The following is a 21,552-nucleotide window of genomic DNA, read 5'->3' as shown; positions in this document are numbered from 1 at the left end:
TCTCTCTGCGTGGTCATTCCACCCTTCTACCCAGCTTTTAAAATCTTGCTTACCTGCAAAGCACAGCTCAGATTCCATCATCCCTGTGCAGATTGCTGTGATTCTTTCTCTTCCTGCAATACTCTGTTAAACTATCTGTATACTAGAGAGGGAAAGTATGGAGACAGGACTGGAGGTCAGTGTGAAATAAACAAAGACCAATGAAAAGAGAACAACAGGCAAAGGCTATTTATTCAGAGCTTGCTCTAGCAAGGGAGTCAGCCATCACTCTTTGCAGACACAAAGGCAGGAAGAAGAGTGGGAAAGCTTCATGGTGAAAGAAAGAGAATACTTCAGTTATTCCCTTATTGGAGGCTCTTGGTACAGGGAAGCTGTAGGTGGACTAACAAGAAGTGGGTGTTCCTCTGTGATTGGGTATAGGGTGTGTATTTGGCTTTCTCTGGTTGGTTGTAAGTTGGAAGTGAGACAAAAACTACAGAAACCTTCAATTATTTATTAAGTCTTGGTTGTTTGGGGCCAATTGTTACAGAAGTTACTGTTAGGCTTCCTGGACTGTAACTAGAGATAATGTTTTGACTTCCTACAAGTGTGACTTGCAGATAGTAGACCATCTTTCTGGGCTGGTTAGTGAAGTTCATGGGTTGCTTTTCTGGTCTGATTGTTGCAGACTGTGAGTCAGAGTTCTGTCTTTACATATATTCTGTCCATTTTCTGTTTGTAAATTTAGTCTCTCACCATGAAGGAAGTTCACAAGGGATTTACTGAGATCACTGAGAATATAGAAGAAGAAATAAAAGGACAAGATCTGATAACACATGAGGGTGAGGGAAGACTTCAAAGACCAGAATAGTGGTTAAAACTCTATTGCTACCACACTACCTGGATGTAAATCCTAGCTCTGCCAGTCACCCACTGAACATGAAGATAATAATAGTACCTAAAGCATAGTGTACTATTAGTGCTAAATAGAAATTAAGTTAGCTATTATATGTAAAGTGATTAGAACAGTTTCTGACCCAAAGTAAATGTTAGCTGTTCTTAATACCCTGGAACAAGTCATTAGCTAACAGCCTATCAGGAGGAAGAGCAGGCTTTGAAGCAAACTTTAGAAATGGTTAGACGTTTAGGTGGCATTTAGGAGTGAGACTGTTTTTTCCCAGGATCTTGAATGTTAAGGATTGAATGTGTCCCCTCAATATTCATATGTTGAAGCCCCAATCCCCGGTGTAATGGTATTAGAAGAGAGGCCTTTGGGAGGTAATTAGGCTTAAATGAGGTCATGAGGGCTTTGAGATTAGTGCTCTTGGAGACCAGAGAGCTTTTTCTCTCTGAGTATACGCACCAAGGAAAGACCATATGAGGACATAACAAGAAGGTGACTATCTGTAAACCAGGAATTGGGTTTTCACCAGACACTGGAATCTGCCAGCACCTTAATCTTGGGTTTCTCGTCTTCCAGAACTATGAGAAATAAATTTTTGTTGTTGAAGTCACCCTGACTATGGTATTTTGTTATAGCAGTTTGAAGTAAGATAGTATTTTCTTCTGTTTTGGTTAAGCTGTCTCCTTTAATTATAATAGCTATTGGTCTGTGGTTTTTGTTGTTTTTTTTCCTTCCCCCAAGGAATTAGCAATACTCGGCCTCAGACAAACAGAATTATTGGTCTGAAAACTAAATTGCCGGAATGATGAGTAAAATGTAAAATATGTGGAAAAAGAAAAAGATTGACAATTTTAATCATAAAGACATCTTACATGTGTTTAGTGCTTTACAGTATACCAATCATTTTCTGTTAGTGATCTCAGGCAAATAAAAATAATTACTTTTGACTGATAAGCATGCAGCACAAAGATACTAAATTACAAAATCATTCCATTCCCTCTGATACCTGGCTTTCAGTTAATTAGCACTTCAAATTTACACTGGTATTCTTGACTGCCATTTTTATGTAGAAACTGATTTACTTTTCAAGTATGATTCATAAGCATACATTAATGCTAATAAGTTATTTACTAGCCTTGAATCTTATTAAGACATCTTGTCTCATCTATATTTATTTGTTTACAAAGATCTATTTTGATAAAATGAAAGGCAAAGATTCTGTGTAAACATGGTCTTTCTTAAAGTATTATCTTCTACATGTGCTGAAGGGGCAGGGTTTTTAGGAGACTTCTCCAAGAACAAAAGAGCTGACGGTTGCCATTTCTCCACACACAGCACCCCCCCCCCGCCTCTCCCCCCAAAAAAACCTAAAGAGGCAGACATCTACTGGAATCAGTGGAGCCAGACATCTGTTGGAATCAGTGCAGTTGAACATACCTTGCTAACACAACATACCCTGCCCCTGCATTCTTCTGCAGATCCTTCTCATCCAACCTGCCCTACTTGGCAGGAGTCTCTCAAAACTGGCTCTTGCCACATCTCATCTTGCAAGCAGGCCTGGCCGAGGCCAGCACCACTCCAAAACCACTCCTGTCCTGGAAAGAGGGGAAGATAACCACACACACTAGCACACTAGCAGTCCCAGCAGCCAAACCTTATAACTGGCAGTGCAGAGAGTGCCCTGCTGATCAGTATGTCTGCAACCCCAGCAGAAGGACTGGGGGTAGGCACCTGGTGTCTGCTGGCCCCACTCATCAAGGAAAGCCTCTCAGTGCAGGAAGAGTACACAGCAGCTCAGTGTAAGCAAAGCTCTAAGAAATGGGCTGAGGACAGGCATGTGGTCTGACTATTGACACTGCTCAGCTTTAATGGCCTACAATGGCTCCAGACTGGCCCCTTAACAGCACAAGGACCAAATCTGACCCATAACAGACAAAGTTGGCCATTGCAGTCAACAGAACTGAAGGCAAAATTAGGCTTAGCCAAAACAGTAGGGCACATGCAATCCACATAGGAGACACCCCTGAAGTGTATCATTCTAATGAATAGGGGAGATCGTACTACCAGACACCACAGGAACTATTCTTCATAAGTCAATTACTTTCAAGGTCAAGATACATAACTGACTTTCCTGACACATAGAAACAAACACAGAGAGTTAGACACAATGAGGAAATAGAGGAATATGCTCTAAATGAAAGAACAGGACAAAATCACAGCAAAAGAGCTAAATAAAATGGAAATAAACAATATGCATTATAAGAAATTCAAAGTAATGTTCATAAAGGTACTTAATGAACTTGAGAAAAAAGTGGAGAAACTCAGTGAAACCTTCAACAAAGAGGTATCAAATATAAAAAAAAAGAACTGATCAGAGATGAAGAACTCAATAACTGAAATAAAAAATACACTAGGTGAAATAAATAGCAGATTAGAGGAGGCAAAATGATGGGTCAGTGAGCTGGAAGACAGAGTAATGGAAAGCAACCAAGCTGAACAACAAAAAATAAAAAAAATAATAAATAATGAGAATATATTAAGGGAACTCAGCAACATCATCAAACATAATATTTGCAATATAGGAATAACAGGGGGAGAACACAAGGAAAAGGGGGCAGAAAATTTATTTGAAGAAATAAAAACTGAAAAATTTTCCTAACTTGGGGAATGAAACAGACATCCGGGTCCAGAAGGCACAAAAAGCCACCAACAAAATTAAACCAAGGAAGTCCACTCCAAGGTATATAATTAATATAGCAAAAAGCAGTGATAAAGAATTTTTAAAATAACAAGAGTTATTACATACAAAGGAAACCCTGTACAGCTACTGGTTGATTTTTCAGCAGAAACTTTGCAGGTCAGAAGAGAGAGGCATGATATATTCAAAGTGCCAAAAGGAAAAACAACAACAACAAACCTGCAACCAAGAATTCTCCATCCAGCAAGGCTATCATTCAGGATAGAATGACAGATAAAGAGCTTCCCAGACAAACTGAAATTAAAAAGAAAATTCATCACCACTAAACCAGCCTTGTAAGAAAAATTAAAGGAAATTATCTGAGTGGAAATAAAAGGCCATAACCAGGAATAAGAAAATTAGGAAAGGAAAAAAAATTCACAGATAAATACGAACACAATAAAACTAGTAGATTTATCTTTTACAAAACTAGTATGGATGTTAGAGCCCCAAAACAGCAAAACCTGTAAAAGTTTATATCTGTAAAAGTGAATCAAGGGATTCACAAAACAAAAGGATGTAAAACATGAGAGACAAACAAAAATACAGACTCAAATATAGAGAACAAACTGGTGGTTACCAGAAGGAAGGTAGATGGGGAGATGAGTGAAATAGATGAAGGAGATTAAGAGTATAATTATCATGATAAGTACTGAGTAATGTAAGAATTGCTGAATCACAATATTGTATACCTGAAACTAATATAACACTGTACATTAATTATACAAAAATTTAAACATAAATTAATTAAAAATAATAAATAAATATATTTTTTAAAAAGGATGTAAGGTATGACATCATACTTTGGGTGGGAGGTGGGAGTAAAACTTTAGTGCTTTTATTTTATTTTATTTTATTTTATTTATTTATTTATTTTTTTAGTGCTTTTATTTTTAAAAATTTTTTAAAGATTTTACTTATTTGCGAGAGAGAAAAAAAAAGTGTGAGTGGGAGCAGGGCAGAGAGAGAGAATATTCAAGCAGACTCCCTGCTGAGCATGAGCCCAACGTGGGGCTTGATCCCATGATTCTGAGATCATGACCTGAGCTGAAACCAAGAGTTGGATGCCTAACCAACTGAGCCACCCAGGTGCCAAAAATTTAATACTTTTAGAATGAGTTCAAACTTAAGCGACCATCAACTTAATATAGACTGCTATTTGTATAAGATATTATATATGAGCCTAATAGTAACTACAAATAAAAAAACTTATACTAGATACACAAATTTTTTTTTTAAAAAATCCAAGCATATCACTAACAAAAGCCATCAAACTACAAGGGAAGAGAGAAAGAGAAGAAAGGAACAGATTAAGACAAAAAACAGCTGTAAAACAAGTACATACTTATTACTAAGTACACACCTATCAATAACTACTTCAAATGTAAATGGACTCAATGTTCCAATGAAAAGAGACAGGGTAACAGAATGAATGGATAAAAATGCAAGACCCATCTATATGCTGCCTATAAGAAACTCATTTCAGACTTAAGGACACATACAGGTTGAAAGTGAAGGATCAGACAAACATTTACCATGCAAATAGAAGCAAAAGAAAGCTGGAAAAGCAATAGTTATATCCAACTTTAAAAGTAAGACTAATAAAAGACAAAGGAGGATATTACATAATGATAAAGGAAGCAATTCAGCAAGAGGATATAAAAATTGTGAATATTTATGTATCTGGCATGAGAGCACCTAAATACATAAAGCAACTTTTAACAGACATAAAAGAAGAGATTTATAGTAATATGATAATAGTAGGGGACTTTAACACTCAATTTACATCAATGAATAGATTATTCAGACAGAAAATCAACAGGGAAACAGTGGCTATGAATAACACATTGGACCAGAAATCATAACAGATAATTTCAGAATATTCCAACCCCAAACAGAAGAATACACATTCTTTTCAAGTGAACATGGAACATTCTCCAGAACAAATCCTATGTTAATCCACAAAACAAGTCTCAATTCAAAAAGACTGAAATCATATCATGCTTCTTTTCTGACCACAATGGTATGAAACTAGAAATCAATCACAGGAAAAAACCTGGAATGAACATAAATACATGAAGGCTAAATAAAATGCTACTAAATAATGAATGGGTCAACAAAGAAATCATAGAGGAAATTTTTTAAAAAACATGATGAAAGAAATTGAAGATGACACAAACAGATGGAAAGACATTCCAAGCTCATAAATTGAAGAACCAATATTGTTAAAATGTCTATATTAGCCAGGGCACCTGGCTGGCTCAGTGGTTGAGCATCTACTTTCAGCTCAGGTTGTGATCCCGGGGACCTGTGATTGAGTCCCACAGTCAGGCTCCCTGCAGGGAGCCTGCTTCTCCCTCTGCCTATGTCTCTGCCTCTCTCTGTGTGTCTCTTATGAATAAATTTTTTTAAATGTCTATAGTAGAGATCCTTGGGTGGCTCAGCGATTGAGCGACTTTCTTCAGCCCAGGGCTCATGTCCCAGGATCGGGTCCCACATTGGGCTCCTTGCGAGGAGCCTGCTTCTCCCTCTGCCTGTGTCTCCACCTCTCTCTTGCTATGTCATGAATAAATAAATAAAATCTTAAAAAAAAAAGTCTATATTACCCAAAGCTATCTATATACTTAATGTAATCCCTATCAAAATACCAACAATATTTTTCACAGAACTAGAACAAACAATCCTAAAATTTGTATGGAACCATAAAAGACCTCCAATAGCCAAAGCAATCTTAAAAAAGAAGAACAAAGCTGAATGCATCACAATCCCAGATTCAAGATATACTACAAATCTGTAGTAATTAAAATGGTATGGTACTGACATAAAAACAGATACATAGATCAACAGAACATAATAGAAATCTCAGAAATAAACCTGTTCTTTTATGGTCAGTTAATATACGACAAAGGAGGCAAGAATATACAATAGGAAAAAGACAAATGGTGTTGGGAAAACTGGATAGCTATATGCAAAAGAATGAAACTGAACCACTTTTTTACACCATGCACAAGAATAAACCTCAAAATGTATTGAAGAACTAAATCTGAGACCCCAAACCATAAAATTCTTAGTAGGTAGTAATTTCTTTGTCATCAGCTACAGAAACTTTTTCCCAGCACATCTCCTCTGTCAAGAGAAATAAAAACAAAGTTAAACTGCTCAGATTACATCAAAATAAAAACCCTTTGCATAGCAAAGGAAACCATCAACAACACAAAAAGCAACCTACTGAAAAGATATTTCCAAATGCCATGTCCAGTAACTGGTTAATATCCCAAATATAGGAAGAACTTATGCAACTCTTCACCAAAAATACCCCCTAATAATTCAATTAAAAATGGGGCAGAGGACTTGAATGGACATCTTTCCAAAGAAGACATACAGATGGTCAACAGACAAATGAAAAGATGCTTAACATCACTAATCATCAGGGAAATGCAAATTAACACAACAATGAGATAGAACTTGATAGCTAAAAAACAAAGAAACCCCACAAGAAATAATAAGTGTTAGCAAGAATATGGAGATAAAGATGCCCTTATACACTATTTGTAGGAGTGAAAATTGGTGCAGCCACTGTGGAAAACAGTATGGAGTTTCTTCAAAAAACTAAAAATACAACTACCATATGATCCAATAATTCCACTGCTGGGTATTTACACAAAGAAAATGAAAACACTAATTCAAGAAGATACATGCAACCAATGTTTACTGCAGCATTATTTAAAATAGCAATTATATGGAAACCACCCAAATGTTCATCAGTAGATGAATGGATAAAGAAGAGATGGTATATATATATACATACACAATGGAATATTACTCAGCCATACAAAAGAATTAAATCTTGGCATTTGCAACATGTATGGACCTAGAGGCTATAATGCCAGGTGAAATAAGTCAGTCAGAGGAAGACAAATACTATATGATTTCACTCATATGTGGAATTTAAGAAATAAAACAAATGAACAAACAAAAAAAGAGACCAAAAAGAAAAAAACCCAGACTCTTAAATACAGAGAATAAACTGGTGGTTGCCAGAGGGGAGGTTGTTCAGGGGATGGGTGAAAGATAAAGGGAATTAAGAGTACCCTTATCTCGATGAGCACTAAGAAATGTATTGAGGGACATCTGGGTGGCTCAGTGGTTGGGCGCCTGCCTTGGGCTCAGGTTGTGATCCTGGGATCCGGGATCGAGTTCCGCATTGGGCTCCCTGCGAGGAGCCTGCTTCTCCCTCTACCTGTGTCTCTGCCTCTCTCTCCTCTCTCTCTCTCTCTCTCTCTCTCTCTATCTATCTCAGTCTGTGCCTCTCATGAATAAATAAATAAATCTTTTAAAAAAAGTATTGAATTGTTGAATCAGTATACTGTATATACCCATGGAACTAATATAACACCATATGCTAATTATACTTCAATAAATAAATAAGCAAAAAGAAAAAGAAAAAGCACTATCTCCTATCCTTACATCATTTTACTATAGATGAGGAAAAGGAAAGGATGTAGTAAAACTCTGAGAATCTTAAAATTCAAACCTCTTTGTATCCATATGAATTTCACCTTTTTTTTTTTTAAAGATTTTATTTATTTATTCATGAGAGACACACAGAGAAAGAGAGAGGCAGAGACACAGGCAGAGGGAGAAGCAGGCTCCATGCAGGGACCCTGATGTGGGACTCGATCCTGGGACTCCAGGATCACTCCCTGAGCCAAAGGCAGTTGCTAAACTGCTGAGCCACCCAGGGATCCCCCAAATTGCAGCCTTTTATATAAAAGAGATTCAAGAAGCCTAATAATTTATTCTATGCATGTATGGTTGAATCATCCATAGTATGGATAGCCTTGCTCAGAAAATAAACAAACATTAAGTACTAGCTAGTGTTATTAATTTTCCCAACAGCCATATGCATACATTATAGATTCAATGAACGGGAATTTGTTTTACCATCATTATATAAAACAAGAAAGACAAGAAAACAAGAAAGAGGAGTTTAAATACCTACTGGATAAAGGCAAAAAGTAGGTTCTGTTTTTCTTTTAGAATTTCTATTAGGCTAAAGAACACATGGCAACTAATCATTCAATTTGCTTTACTACTAATGAAAGGGAAGCAAGATAAATTCTAAAAAATATTTTCGTGGTGACTTAATACATTTGCAGTAATATATCTCATCCTTACATGTCTTAAAAAATAATCCAATGGAAAAAAATAATCCAATGCACCTGTGGTTTGAAAGTGCTATATTTTCCAGAATGTTAGCCAATAATGCAGTTAACTTGCCAGGCTATTTCACTAAGGAGTTTGATGACCTCTGTCTCTGGACCCTTACCCAACCATTTGAAGCCACCGTTTCTGTGATTGTGACCATTCAGCTAGATAATTTCATAATTAAAAGAAATTTCCTATGAAATGAGTTCTTTTTTCATTTACAAATGTCACAAAACCCTTATTAAGTGGTAACCTGTATGTGCAGGTATCTTAATAACAAGGCAAATAAATATTGCTTGAATCACCTGCTGGTTAAATGAATCTGTCTCAATCCTGTTGCTCCTTTCATGGCTACCAGTGAAATTAGCTGGTTTCTAGATAGATTTAAATTTCCAGCCAATATTTTCCAGGGTGACTTAACTTTGCTTAACAATATGAGACACACTAATTTTGATGGGGTTGCTAGCTCTGGATAAAAGGAATAGCTTAGCTCTCCTTAGCCCTTTGGGATTTTGCCCAAATTTGTAATGTTTGCCCTTTTATGTCGAAAGATGATTGGTTTTAGGAAAACTCACTGAAACCTTTGACTAAACTCCATAAATATTTGTAGTTTCCAAGGACCCACAGCACTTTCTTCTCCATGTGTTTCCAGACTATGTTCTTTCCTCTCCTGTGATTTTTTTTTTTCCTGCAGTTTATCTTTGGCCCAGAGTGGATGACACTGAATATATGTGTCCCTCCAAAATGCATATGTTGAAATGCTTCCCCCTAGATGATGAGTTTAGGAGGGGAGCCTTTGGGAGGTGATTAGGTCTGGAGAGTGGAGCCATCATGCTGGGATGAGTGTATAAAAGAAGCCCTAGAGGACCCCTTTTCTCATCTGCCATGTGCTGTTACAGTGAAAAAAAAAAAATAGTGATCTAGGAAATGGGCTCTCACCAGACACTGAATTGGCCAAATCAGCTAGTGCCTTGGTAGCCCAGTCTCTAGACTGCGGGAAATAAATTTCTATCATTTATAAGCCATCCAGTCTCTGGTATTTTGTTATAACAGCCCAGATGAACTAAGACATGGGTTGAGAAGAGCTCTGGTAAGGATACAATGGAGGCAGCTGACACTGTTGTCTGGGTTAAGTTTCCTGAGCCCCTTGTGTTTTACATTCCCAGTTTTCCCAGCTCTAGGATTCCATGAAAAATGAGAGGGCTTATCATACACAGGAAGGAATTTGTCATACACTGGATTTTAATGAGTGTGCACAGCTTTATCGGACTTTCTATTAGATGTGTTTAGCCATGCTTGATTTCAATAGCAGAGTTTCTGATATAGTCTGATGGCCAATTGAATTTTAGAAAACTCAGGCCTCACAAAAGTGGTGGCACAGGACCTAATTCTACAAAATGAACACTAATAACTGATAGTAGCTCTGATTATTAAATTTTGTGAGTCATGGAACTGAGCTTCCATCTAAATGTATTTTCTCATGACTGTTATTTTACATAAGTCAGGTAGATAGGGGGATAGAGAGACAAATAGGTAGATAGAGATAGAGAGAGTGTGTGTACATGTGTACATGCAATCCAAAAGAATACCATGCCATCTCAACCAGGATCCTTTGCCTTTATCAGGAAGAGATTAAAAACTGTCAATAATCTGGGTAAACGATAGGGACTCTGGATTCATGAAATTAGTGAATTAGTGATGGACATTTGATTCTCCTAGATCAGTAAACAGTAGCTCTGTGCACATACCTTTCTCTTGCTATTAGAAGAGGCAGCTTGTTCAGGTAGCAAGCACGAACCAAGAGCCTGAGATGGTAAGACAAAGGTGACAGACGCTCTACCCAAAGCAGACCAGAGTTTGAATCCCACAACAACCTCATATTAACTGTGGGGTACTTGGCCCAGAAACTAAACCTTACCATGCTTCAAGGGTTTTTTTTAATCTTATTTAGAAAGTGTAGATATAAAAATAACCATCTGTAGGATAGTTCTGAGTATTAAATGAGATATTACTGTATAAGTAAGCAACCAAAAGATACTTGTTTTTATTTTTTTAAAGATTTTATTTACTTATTCATGAGAGTCACACAGAGAGAGAGAGGCAGAGACACAGGCAGAGGGAGAAGCAGGCTCCATGCAGGAAGCCCAACTGAGACTTGATCCTGGGACTCCAGGATCACACCCTGAGCAGGCACTGAACTGCTGAGCCATCCAGGCATCCCAAGAGACTTGTTTTTAAAAGGTGGATTCCAATCTCTATCTTCCAAAAAACATCTATCTTCTAAACAGCTTATAATTGTTGCATCTTCTTTTCTTGCCTGGCAGTCTGGGTAGGAGTGTGCCCACACTTGCTACAAGGGTAGCAGAGGAGTTGGAATTGGGAGGGTGTGTATTATTCATACATGAACATTATTTCCCAGGGAGTAGGAAGCCAGGCGGCAGCTGGCTGATTCCTTAGCTTCCCTGGAAAAGGAGAAAAGTACAAAGGGTGGTCTTTCTGCATCAGTTTTCTGGTAAGAGAACCTCACCCGAAGTCTCACAGACATGGAGAATGAAATTAAGCAGAGCCCAACAAAATGCTAGGCCACTCAATTTTCTTCCAATTGCCTTAACAGTCCATGCATAATGAATTAGTCCAACTGACGATAATGTCTCCCTTCTTAAGTCGCAAAATATGCTGAAATTTTAAAAAGGAGAATAGCAGATAGCAGCACTCAGGCTCTTCAACTTGCAGCAGCTGTTTTGGCTTTCCAAATACCTTCCAATGTTAATTGATTAATCACTCTTACAAATTTATCATCTTTCTAAGCAGTCTTGAAGACAATAAACAGTAAGGTTGTGCTCCTTCGACCTAATACAGGAAGATACAGATACAGCACAATCATAGTAAATTTGTGGCAGAGAGAAGAACCTGTTTTGATTCCCAGTCCTCTCTAGTAAGCGCCAAAGTCTGCTTCCCATGAGACAGACAATATCTACCCTCATATTTAGAAATAAGAAGATTGCATTTAGACCATTTGATAACAGTGCTTTCAGCACTCATACACACTCCCACTTGCCACTTTGGAGACTCATAACTCATCTGGATTATTTGTTCTTGGAAGAAACTAAGCACAAAAAGGCAGAAGACATATCATAGGGACATGGATAAATACATCTAATTATAGACTGCGCTATTAGCATGACATGTATTGCTGTTTCTGAAAATGATCTGACAGCCAGCAAAAGCTCGCCTGTCACCAGCTAGCCTGTCTGTTAGCAAACAGGGCTCTGCAAAGAGCAGTCACTGCTATGACACTCTCCTCAGCTGGGTCTATGGTTCTGTGCTTCAATGTCTCTCTCTCTGCATTGCTCATGAAAATGAGTTCATATTTCAAGCCATTTCTTCTTTTTTTTTTATGGATAAAACATAGCCTTCCTAGATATTATTGATGTTTCTCAGTTTACTTAGTCAACAGTTAAAACCCAGCTAGACACAGGCTAAAGGCAGAGCCCATATATTTAAAGCCCTTGGCTCACCCTGAATGGAGAATTTACAAATCCACTCTGCAGCACCTCCTGCATAGGGATACCTCCATGTCCTTTATTTGTTTGACCCTCACAATCCATTTAGATCAAATGAAACACTAGTTTATGCCAAAATTCCCTGTGTTTAGTGACTACCAAGTGAACACATATTTGTCTTCTTTGGATTCTATTTTGTAGCATTGAGACCAATGATAAGATTTCCCTCCTCTGTTTACAAAATACCAACCCATCCAGGAAAAGAGGTAAATGATTTTGGTGCTTGGGCTAAGACCTGGTGTGTGTTAACAGATGTACATGGCATACAGGACTTTTCACAAAAGTCCAATGGGTGCTCAGCCTCTGGTTGAGTTTATTTGGGAAAGAGGCTCTCAAAATATTTAGGCATAATTTTGGAAACAAGGGATCCCTGGGTGGCGTAGTGGTTTAGCGCCTGCCTTTGGCCCAGGGCGCGATCCTGGAGACCTGGGATCGAATCCCACGTTGGGCTCCCAGTGCATGGAGCCTGCTTCTCCCTCTGCCTGTGTCTCTGCCTCTCTCTCTCTCTCTCTCTCCCCCCCCCCCCGTGTGACTATCATAAATTAAAAAAAAAAAAAAAAAAAGAAAAAGAAAAAAAATAATTTTGGAAACAAATATGGAGCATATAGAATTGGTGGGAGTGAGGGTTTTATCTCCAACAGGGGTAGTATTTAAAATTCATTAATGTGCTTTTTTTTTTGCCTACTGAACTCTTCACCTTGGTCTTGGTTGGCCCAAGGTATCTATCTATATGCAGGGATGGGGAATGGTTTGGGAAATATTACAGAAAGACTTCAAAGAGAAAGCTGGACATAATATTTGACTGCTCCCATGCAAATTAGGATTTTGCAACAGAGCAGTAGCTCTGAAAACCAGATGACTCTAGAATGATCTTTAGTATGTCAGTAGCCATGCCTGAAAGACTCATATTATTGGGTTTCCTTCTAGTAAGAAGACAGCAAAGCCAGGAGGCCTGATAGCTAATGACATAAAACCTTCTTAGAATTTGGGCTTGGAGATGGACAGGTTCACTGGCTAACAGATGATACCATTAACAACTCAGGAAAGACCTCTAGGGCAGCCCGGGTGGCTCAGTGGTTTAGCGCCGCCTTCAGCCCAGGGCGCGATCCTGGAGACCCGGGATCGAGTCCCACGTCGGGCTCCCTGCATGGAGCCTGCTTCGCCCTCTGCCTGTGTCTCTGCCTCTCTCTCTCTCTCTCTCTCTGAAATAAATAAATAAATAAATAAATAAATAAATAAATAAATAAATAAATAAATAAATGGAAAGGAGCTTGTAGTAAAGTTAAAAAAAAAAAAAAAGCTCAGATGTTTAAAAAAAAAAAAAAAAAGGAAAGAACACCTGTTAGGATGTCCTACTAGCAGCAACAACTTAAGTTAGGCTGCAGGGTCAGACAGAACAGAGGTCTCAGGTTTAGCTTAGCTGGCTACTGCCGGTGCCCACAGGCCATGGCTACCAAACTGATAGCCAGTGAACCTGCCAGTCAGTCTGCTGTGACTGCAAGGTGACGCTGTGGTGTGCTGGACCAAAGTTGTAGCAGATGCTCAAGGGTCTACAGATAGCTGGAGTCAAGGAGAGTCCACTTCATCTGGGGAGAGCTTCTGGGCCTTCCCCAAGCTAAAAGAGACCATATTATAAGTTAATTCAGCCAGTCTAGGGGTCAGTAATACCCATGAGGGATAGGTACATCACTCTGGAGAAGGGAGACACCAACTAGCCATACTCAAGGACTACGCAAGTCTCTTCTCCAAAGTAATTGAAAAAAGAAATAAGAGTCTTTTACACAAAACTATACTCTATCTATTGTAGGTAGAGAAGCAGTGAAGGTGGGAGAAGGAAGGCTATCTAAGGGACTAAGTATTTTTCCTAAAGTGCCCAAAGATTATCTGAAGGGATGCACATGCACACAATGGAGCAGATTAAATTTAAACAAGATTGGACATTTACTTAACAGCATTCTTGCCAATTAGTGGGTAGAGGCTTGGAAGAAATGCTGGTTCAGAGTTCTGCTAAAGGATTTGGCAAACAGGCAGAATTATATTCCTCATTTGCTAAAAAGATGCCACTATCTTTGGGATGAGCTGAGACATTCTACCTCTTTGCCAAATTTGAGTACCTCTGAGATTTTTTCTTTTCTATTTTCTTTTGTGTAATTTGCTTTTCATTTCTTTACTTTTCAACCTTTTTAAAATTTTATTTACTTTTTTATGTTTAAAGATTCATCCTGAATCTTCTCAAGGAAAAAGAAATCTCATATTTAGCCAAATTAAGCTTTACTATAAATAACCCAGGATGCTCTATCAAGTTAGACAAAGGCTCGCAATTATTTGGGTAATAAATTGGTTTGCTCAGAAGCAGCTTTGGGCTGAGTTTATTTGGGAAAGAGGCTCTCTTGAAATTTCTAGAAATGACTTTGGAAATAAATACAGAATATGTGAAATAGGTGCTTACTTATGGAGCTTACACAAGCAAACTCATGTAATTTGTTGAAAGATGACAGTGACATGTTTCCCTGATGCCTAAGAGCATGATCTTGAGGTCCTGTGGATTCTGGTTCTCAAGTACTCCTTCCATTGGAAGGAGGCAGTTACTCAGTTCAGAGTCAAAGGGACCTGCATTTGTTATTAGCCCCTCATTTCATTGCACTGATATATTAAATGAGATAATGCACGTAGAATCAAACCTTCCACAAATGGAAGCTGTTATCATTGTGATCATTTTTTTAATATGCTACCTGATTATTGATGAAAGGTGATTTGAGTTTTACTCAAACAGCAAAGGTAGAAAGAAGCAAATTTCTCTTGCTAACTTGCTTGTAAGCATCCATCCTATCCTAGGGAACTCTTGGGATCCCAGGCTCAAAGTCCAGGAAAATGGTAGACTTTATATCCATATATAAGACAAAGTGATGATAAAAGAATCATAATTGCTAGTGTTACTGAGTAGTTAGTACGTGTGAATGTCTAGGCGCTTTATAAGAATTATTTCATTCAATCTTCAGAGTGACTCTGAGTTGGGTGCTGTTTATGATCCCCACTTTATAAATTAGAAAACAGAGATTTGGAGATATCAAATAACATGCTCAGGACTAGCAGCTCAAAAACCCAGGAGAGTAGAGTGATAGCTGAGTGTAACACCAGTCAACAATCCCAGGAAAGTCAAAGCAACAATCTTCTGTCTCATGCTAGGCAGAAACCTGTTGTCCTGTCCCCCTCCACCATATTATATGCAACAGGACCCTAAATTTAACTCTGCTACATATTAGATGTACAGCGAAAATATGTCCTTATTGTGTCTACAATCTGGTCTTCCCACTGGTGAGCAAGGACACTATAAACTAAGGGTTCCAGGCAGGGGGGGAAAAAATATATAATATATATATATATATATATGACAGAAGGAAAGGAGAAGGTAGACTTGGAAGGGTCTCCTGGAGGACAGGAGGACTTTTGAGTCACCAGAGAAAAAGCCCATGAATCCTATGTACCTGTCAGGAGAAGGAGAGAAACCTTCAGAATGGATGAGGGCCAGAGAGAGAAAAGTGACAGATTTAAGAGCTTCCCTCACATAGGGATCCCTGGGTGGTGCAGCGGTTTGACGCCTGCCTTTGGCCCAGGGCGCGATCCTGGAGACTCAAGATCGAGTCCCACATCGGGCTCCCGGTGCATGGAGCCTGCTTCTCCCTCTGCCTGTGTCTCTGCCTCTCTCTCTCTCTCTCTCTCTCTCTCTCTGTGACTATCATAAAAAAAAAAAAAGAGCTTCCCTCACATAATCTAGAGACGCCTGCCTATGTGCGTTTGTGCTGTTAGATAAAGGCTATGCAATCAGAGAGAGAGGAAAGATCTAGGAGGGAAGGAGTATGCAGGATAGTTCCTATTATTACTATAAATAACCACTCACATTTGTATACCACTGTACAGTCTTTGCACTTTACAGTCTATGATACATTTTCATATACATAATCTCACTAGATACTCCACTAATAATTATTCCAACTTATTGGTCTTTTCTGTGTGTGGGGCCAGTGGAAAGCAATTAGCATGTGCATGAAACTAACACTATTTACACTTCATGCTTCAAAGCTAATAATTTCCGGGTAGTTTTCTTCATTCATTTATTTTAATGTAAACTGTACATTGTGAATAGACTTGGGGACAACAAGGGTTACAGCATATCAAAATGTCCTCAATTACTCTAAAATGCTGATATTTGTCCTTTGGGTAGCCCTGCCTGAGACATCGCTTACTCTTACCAAGGCTTGTGAGTCACAAGACCTGATTTTAACACGTCATTCACTTTGATAAGGGAAGCACAAACAGACCCCAATTAAGAGTTTTCTCACTGTTCTTTCAAGCTCTGTACAAATGGTTTTTGTCATGGATGATACTGGGTAGCTGTAACATATTCTATTTTGCAAAGAGTGGGTACAGTTAACCACCAACTTTCTGCACATGGATTACCCAGATGGCAAGGATCATGCTTTCACTTCCATCTGCTGGATCACCCTGAAGTCAGGGCTGTGCGGTTTTCCCAGCCCGGCTCCTCCACCCTAAACTGGTGGGAAGATTATCTGGTTCTCAGTTACCCACTAACATGCTTCCTTCCTTGGGAATTATCTGTTTATATTCCTCCTAACCCCCACCTCATATCAGATTAATGACAAGGCAGTAAAAGATATGAAACGATTATTATTTCACTGAGATTCAAAGAGAACAGTGGACACAGAGAGTATCACTTCATTTATATTGGCAGATTTCCACTTGGGGCTTCATTTACTAAATGTTGGCATGGGCACAGTTGGCTGCCAATGTGAGCTGAGTTCCTATCAGTTCCTATCATGGTTGACTGGTGGGAGCAGCACATCCCACAGGGGACTCCAGCCGCAGCAGATTGTATGCTTCCCACTGGGGCAGACCACAGCCTTTCAGAGAGCAGGTGGGCCCTTCATGGGACCAAATGCAATGCTACCTCTCCCACTTTTTCCATACTCCCTCACGGGTGCAGTGTGGTTTTAGGGGTTCTCCTACCACCATGCACAATTGTCCTGATTGATGTTTAAAAACAAAATATGCAAATGTATATCTATCTAGCTATATGAATATATGCATAAATATATGTATGAATCACAAAAATAATCTTGTCAAAAGTGAGACTATGAGCCATAATTAAAATCTCATTTTAAAAATTGTTGGTGCTGTTATTCTATTTTGGTTCCTAACAAATGAAATATTTGTCCTTCTTACTTTTGCCCATTTCTACTTGAGCAAACATACCTTTTCCCAGGGGACCAGAAAGATAGCCTCTTAGATTCACTCCTGTAGGTGGTAAGGTTTTCTCAGAGAGGAGGTAGAGGCACTGCATGGTATTTTCCAGGGACTTGGAGGAAAGCATTTTTAAAGCAAAATTGTTCATGCAAAATAGTTTCAATATATTGGGAGGGGACACATAACCATCAGATCTAAATGCTGATTTACATGTATTTATTCATTTGTTCATTCAATGCATATTTATTCAGAGGTTCTATATTCCCTCTGAGGACACAGACAAATCTGTGTGAGATATTTCCTCCAAAGTAACTTATGATATACATGGAGGAAAGAATTCCTCTACTGGTATCACCTTAAACCACCCCCAGGAACATGTATCCATACAAAAGCAGATTTACAGTAAATGTAGGAGGACTCAATAAACCTGATCCCTGTGGCCTGGCTGACTTGAGGTGGGAGAAGGAAGCCAGCAGAGCAAGGAGGACAAGGGCAGGAGTGTCTGCATCTGCCTTTGTTTGCTGGCTCCCAGAAAAATGCTGGAGATTAGTGGGCTATGCTTTGTAGAAGAAAAAATTTCAGGATTTTCAAAGTGAAAAGATGTGAGTGTGGATTGATAGGGGAAGGTTAAGGGCTTTGGGAGTTGTTCTTAAGTAGCTTCTGTGGAAATAATGGTGATGAACAAGGTCATGCTATTTGCCAAGGAGTCTTGGAGATGGCAGGAGAGAATTCCTGACACAACCTCCATCGATTGCTCAACTCTGAACCTAGCAACTATCTTTCACTCATTTGCTTGGAATTTGGCAAAGAAGCCATTTTCAGCTCCACTCAACAAATATTTACAAAGCACTTACTCTATGCCAGATGTGGTGCTATTTATAAGGATACAGTACTGAGTGATGCATATAGAGCCTCAACCGCATGGAGCTCACAGTCTAGAGGAAGATAGAAATTGAACCAAAATCAAAGTAGGATGAGTGTTATAAAAGGTTACAAAAAATATAAAAAAGAAACACACACCCAGGAGCAGCTAGAGACTGTATGAGCTCTAGAGCCAGATAGTCACCACGTGAACCCAGCTCTGCCATTTACGAATTATATACTTAGCCTTGCTTAGCTTCATCTGTAAAATAGGATGTTAATAAGAACACTTACTTCATAGGGTGCTGTGAGAGCTAAATGGGTTCATATGCATATAAAACAATTAGTGTGTGGCATATAGTAAATTCCTAACAGATATGAATTTTTATATAAGTTCTTCCTTGGTCTTGTGGGTCATTCTTAAAGAATCATATCCTATTCATTCTTTGTGGGGTGTTAACTTTAGGAGAGAAAGATAAACTACTTTCTGCCTCTGCTACAGCTAATTTTATTCTTGACAATCTTCTTGAAGAATAGATTTGGGTTGAGGTTGGAACAAAATCCCCAGTTGCTATCTTTTATGCAGAAATGAAGCAAAGCACGTCCAGTTTTCTGAGGGTTGAGAAAGAAATATGACCCAAGGCTGGCCCCCAGTCAGAGTACAAACAGATAACTAGAGAGCAGAGGTCTTAAGTCATTAAATGAGCAAGCATGATGAGTGAGACTCTAGAAATTGGCCTCAAGGGTAGCACTGATTAAATTCTCATCTTAAAGGTGACCAAAGACATTTTTTAGAGAGAATAAAGGTTAATTAATAAAGGTTGACTGTTGTTCCTGGTAATGAGAGTTTTAGGGCATGCACTGGGGGAAAATAGAGTGATATTGACTTAGACTTGAAGCCAGATGTTGATGGGGTGCCTGAGGCCATCCATACAACACAAGCACTCTCCTGTCATTTCCCTCTCAATAGAAAGAGCAGAAATCTGCCCACATTTTATTCAAAGATCTTGAAAGACTTTAAAAGGACACATCAGAAATGTTTCTGATGATGATGCAGCCTCTGAGAACAAGGAGTTCAAGTGTGTTTTCTGGTCACTCACAGAACCTCACACCAGCCAGGAGAGCTGTCTTTGAGATGAGAGCCCAAGGCTCAATCCTCGAATTCAAAGACCTTTCTACTCCTTTTGTTTGCATAAATTAAACATTCTGATGTTGTCTTAGTCATTCACACTGCTGTAACAAAGTGCCACAGACTGTGTGGCTTACACAACAAACGTATTCCTCATAGTTCTGGAGGCTGGGAAGTCCAAGATCAAGCAGATTTGGTACGTGGTGAAGTTCTACTTCCTGTTTCATAGATGCTGTTTTCTGTTTATATCCTCACCTGGTGAAGAGAAGGGAACAGCAAGCTCCCTTAACAACTCGATCTCATTAGGGCATTAATTCCACTCATGAGGGTACCACCCTATGACCTTATCTACACCTCATTTTCTCCCAAAGGCCCACCTCCACAAGGCTAGGGTTTCAACATGAATTTTGAGGAGCCACAAATATTTAGCCCATAACAGATAAATTCATTCAGAGGTTGTCCAGAGTTTGGATTTGGAAGGACCTTAGGAATACCATTAATCCAAACCCTTTGTTTTACAGAGGAGGCAACTGAGGTCCAGAGAGGGGATGACATGTCCAAAGCTCCAACTGGTAAATGCCAAGGCAAAGGCTAGGACCCAGATGCCATTAGTGGTCCGTAGCCGGTTCTGACTTCTTGGGTATTGTTTGCCATCTGTGGGCTGGTTCTCTGGCCATTGCTTATAAGCAACTGGAAGGCAAGGATGATGCCATGGGGTGATGGTTGCCACCAACTGTTGGTCTCAGACTCACAGAGTTAGCACTCTCTGGGAGGTTATTACTTTTAGCTGCTTGATGGCTCACGGTGGGCAATGTCTAAGATTGCATGGTTTTAATAATTAGGCTTTCCTCCAAGAGAACTTTCTGCCTTCTCACATACAGTTCCCTCACTTCTGTAGCACTTCTCCCCAGCATGGTGGCTTCTCCTTCAGGTCAACTCAACAGTGCCTGCCTTGTGGCTTTGTCTGATGTTTAGATCTGTCCCTCAGGAAGCATGAATCTCATTCTTTTTTTTTTTTTTTTTCTTTCATGTTTTCCCATTAGATCATATGCTCCAGGGATCAGAGGCCACAACTTTCAATTTTGTTTCCCTGGAGCCCAGTCTGTTGGCTGAAGGACAGTTCATCCACCAGAGCAAGAGGAGAGACAAAGAGTCTGGCCACTGGCTCAGAAAAGCAGATAAGATGGTAGGAAAATGTAGATATTTCCTTCTGGTTTCCTCTGCTCACTCTGTGGAATAGAAAGCAGTTATCTTCATCTGAGAGTGAAGATGGGTAGGGGGAAAGTCTGGAGGTTAGGGGAGAGTGTGGAGGCTGAGAAAATTAAGGCCGTTCCACTTTAAGTTCAGCGTTATCACAAGTACAGCCATCCCAGACCCCGGTGAAGAAGAGCTGAACTTTACCTTACTTCAGTTACAGGAAGAAAACAGCTTACAGCTTGAAGTCCTAGAAAGCCCCATATTAGAATAAAAACAGAGCCCAAGCCAAGGGCTGGAAGCCCTTTTAGAATGAGAACAGAGCCCAAGCCAGTGGCTGGAAGCCCCTGTTAGAATAAGAACAGAGCTCAATGCCCTTGAAGGCCCCATACCAAAATGTAAACAGAACTTGAGGAATTGCTCCAGCCCTTCTGGAGGTCCCCAGACCAGTCCTTAAAACTAAGCTGAAATCCACCTCGGGGTCCAAGTCCCTGCTCCGCTGTGTCGGGTACACTTGGACCCAAGCTCGAGCTTGTAAATAAACCCTCGTGTGTTTGCATCGGTGTTGGCTCCTTGGTGGTTTCTCAGATTCACAATCTTGGGCACAACAGAGAGAAGAGAAAGTATTAGGGAGGACAGGGACTAGACCAGGGATGTATAACAGTATCTCTAAGCAGCATGAAGGCCCACTTGAGGTTAAAAGTCAGAAGTTTCA

This window comes from Canis lupus, chromosome 25, assembly GCF_011100685.1.
Source record: "Canis lupus familiaris isolate Mischka breed German Shepherd chromosome 25, alternate assembly UU_Cfam_GSD_1.0, whole genome shotgun sequence".
NCBI lineage: Eukaryota > Metazoa > Chordata > Mammalia > Carnivora > Canidae > Canis > Canis lupus.
Note: the sequence above shows the minus strand (reverse complement) of the source record.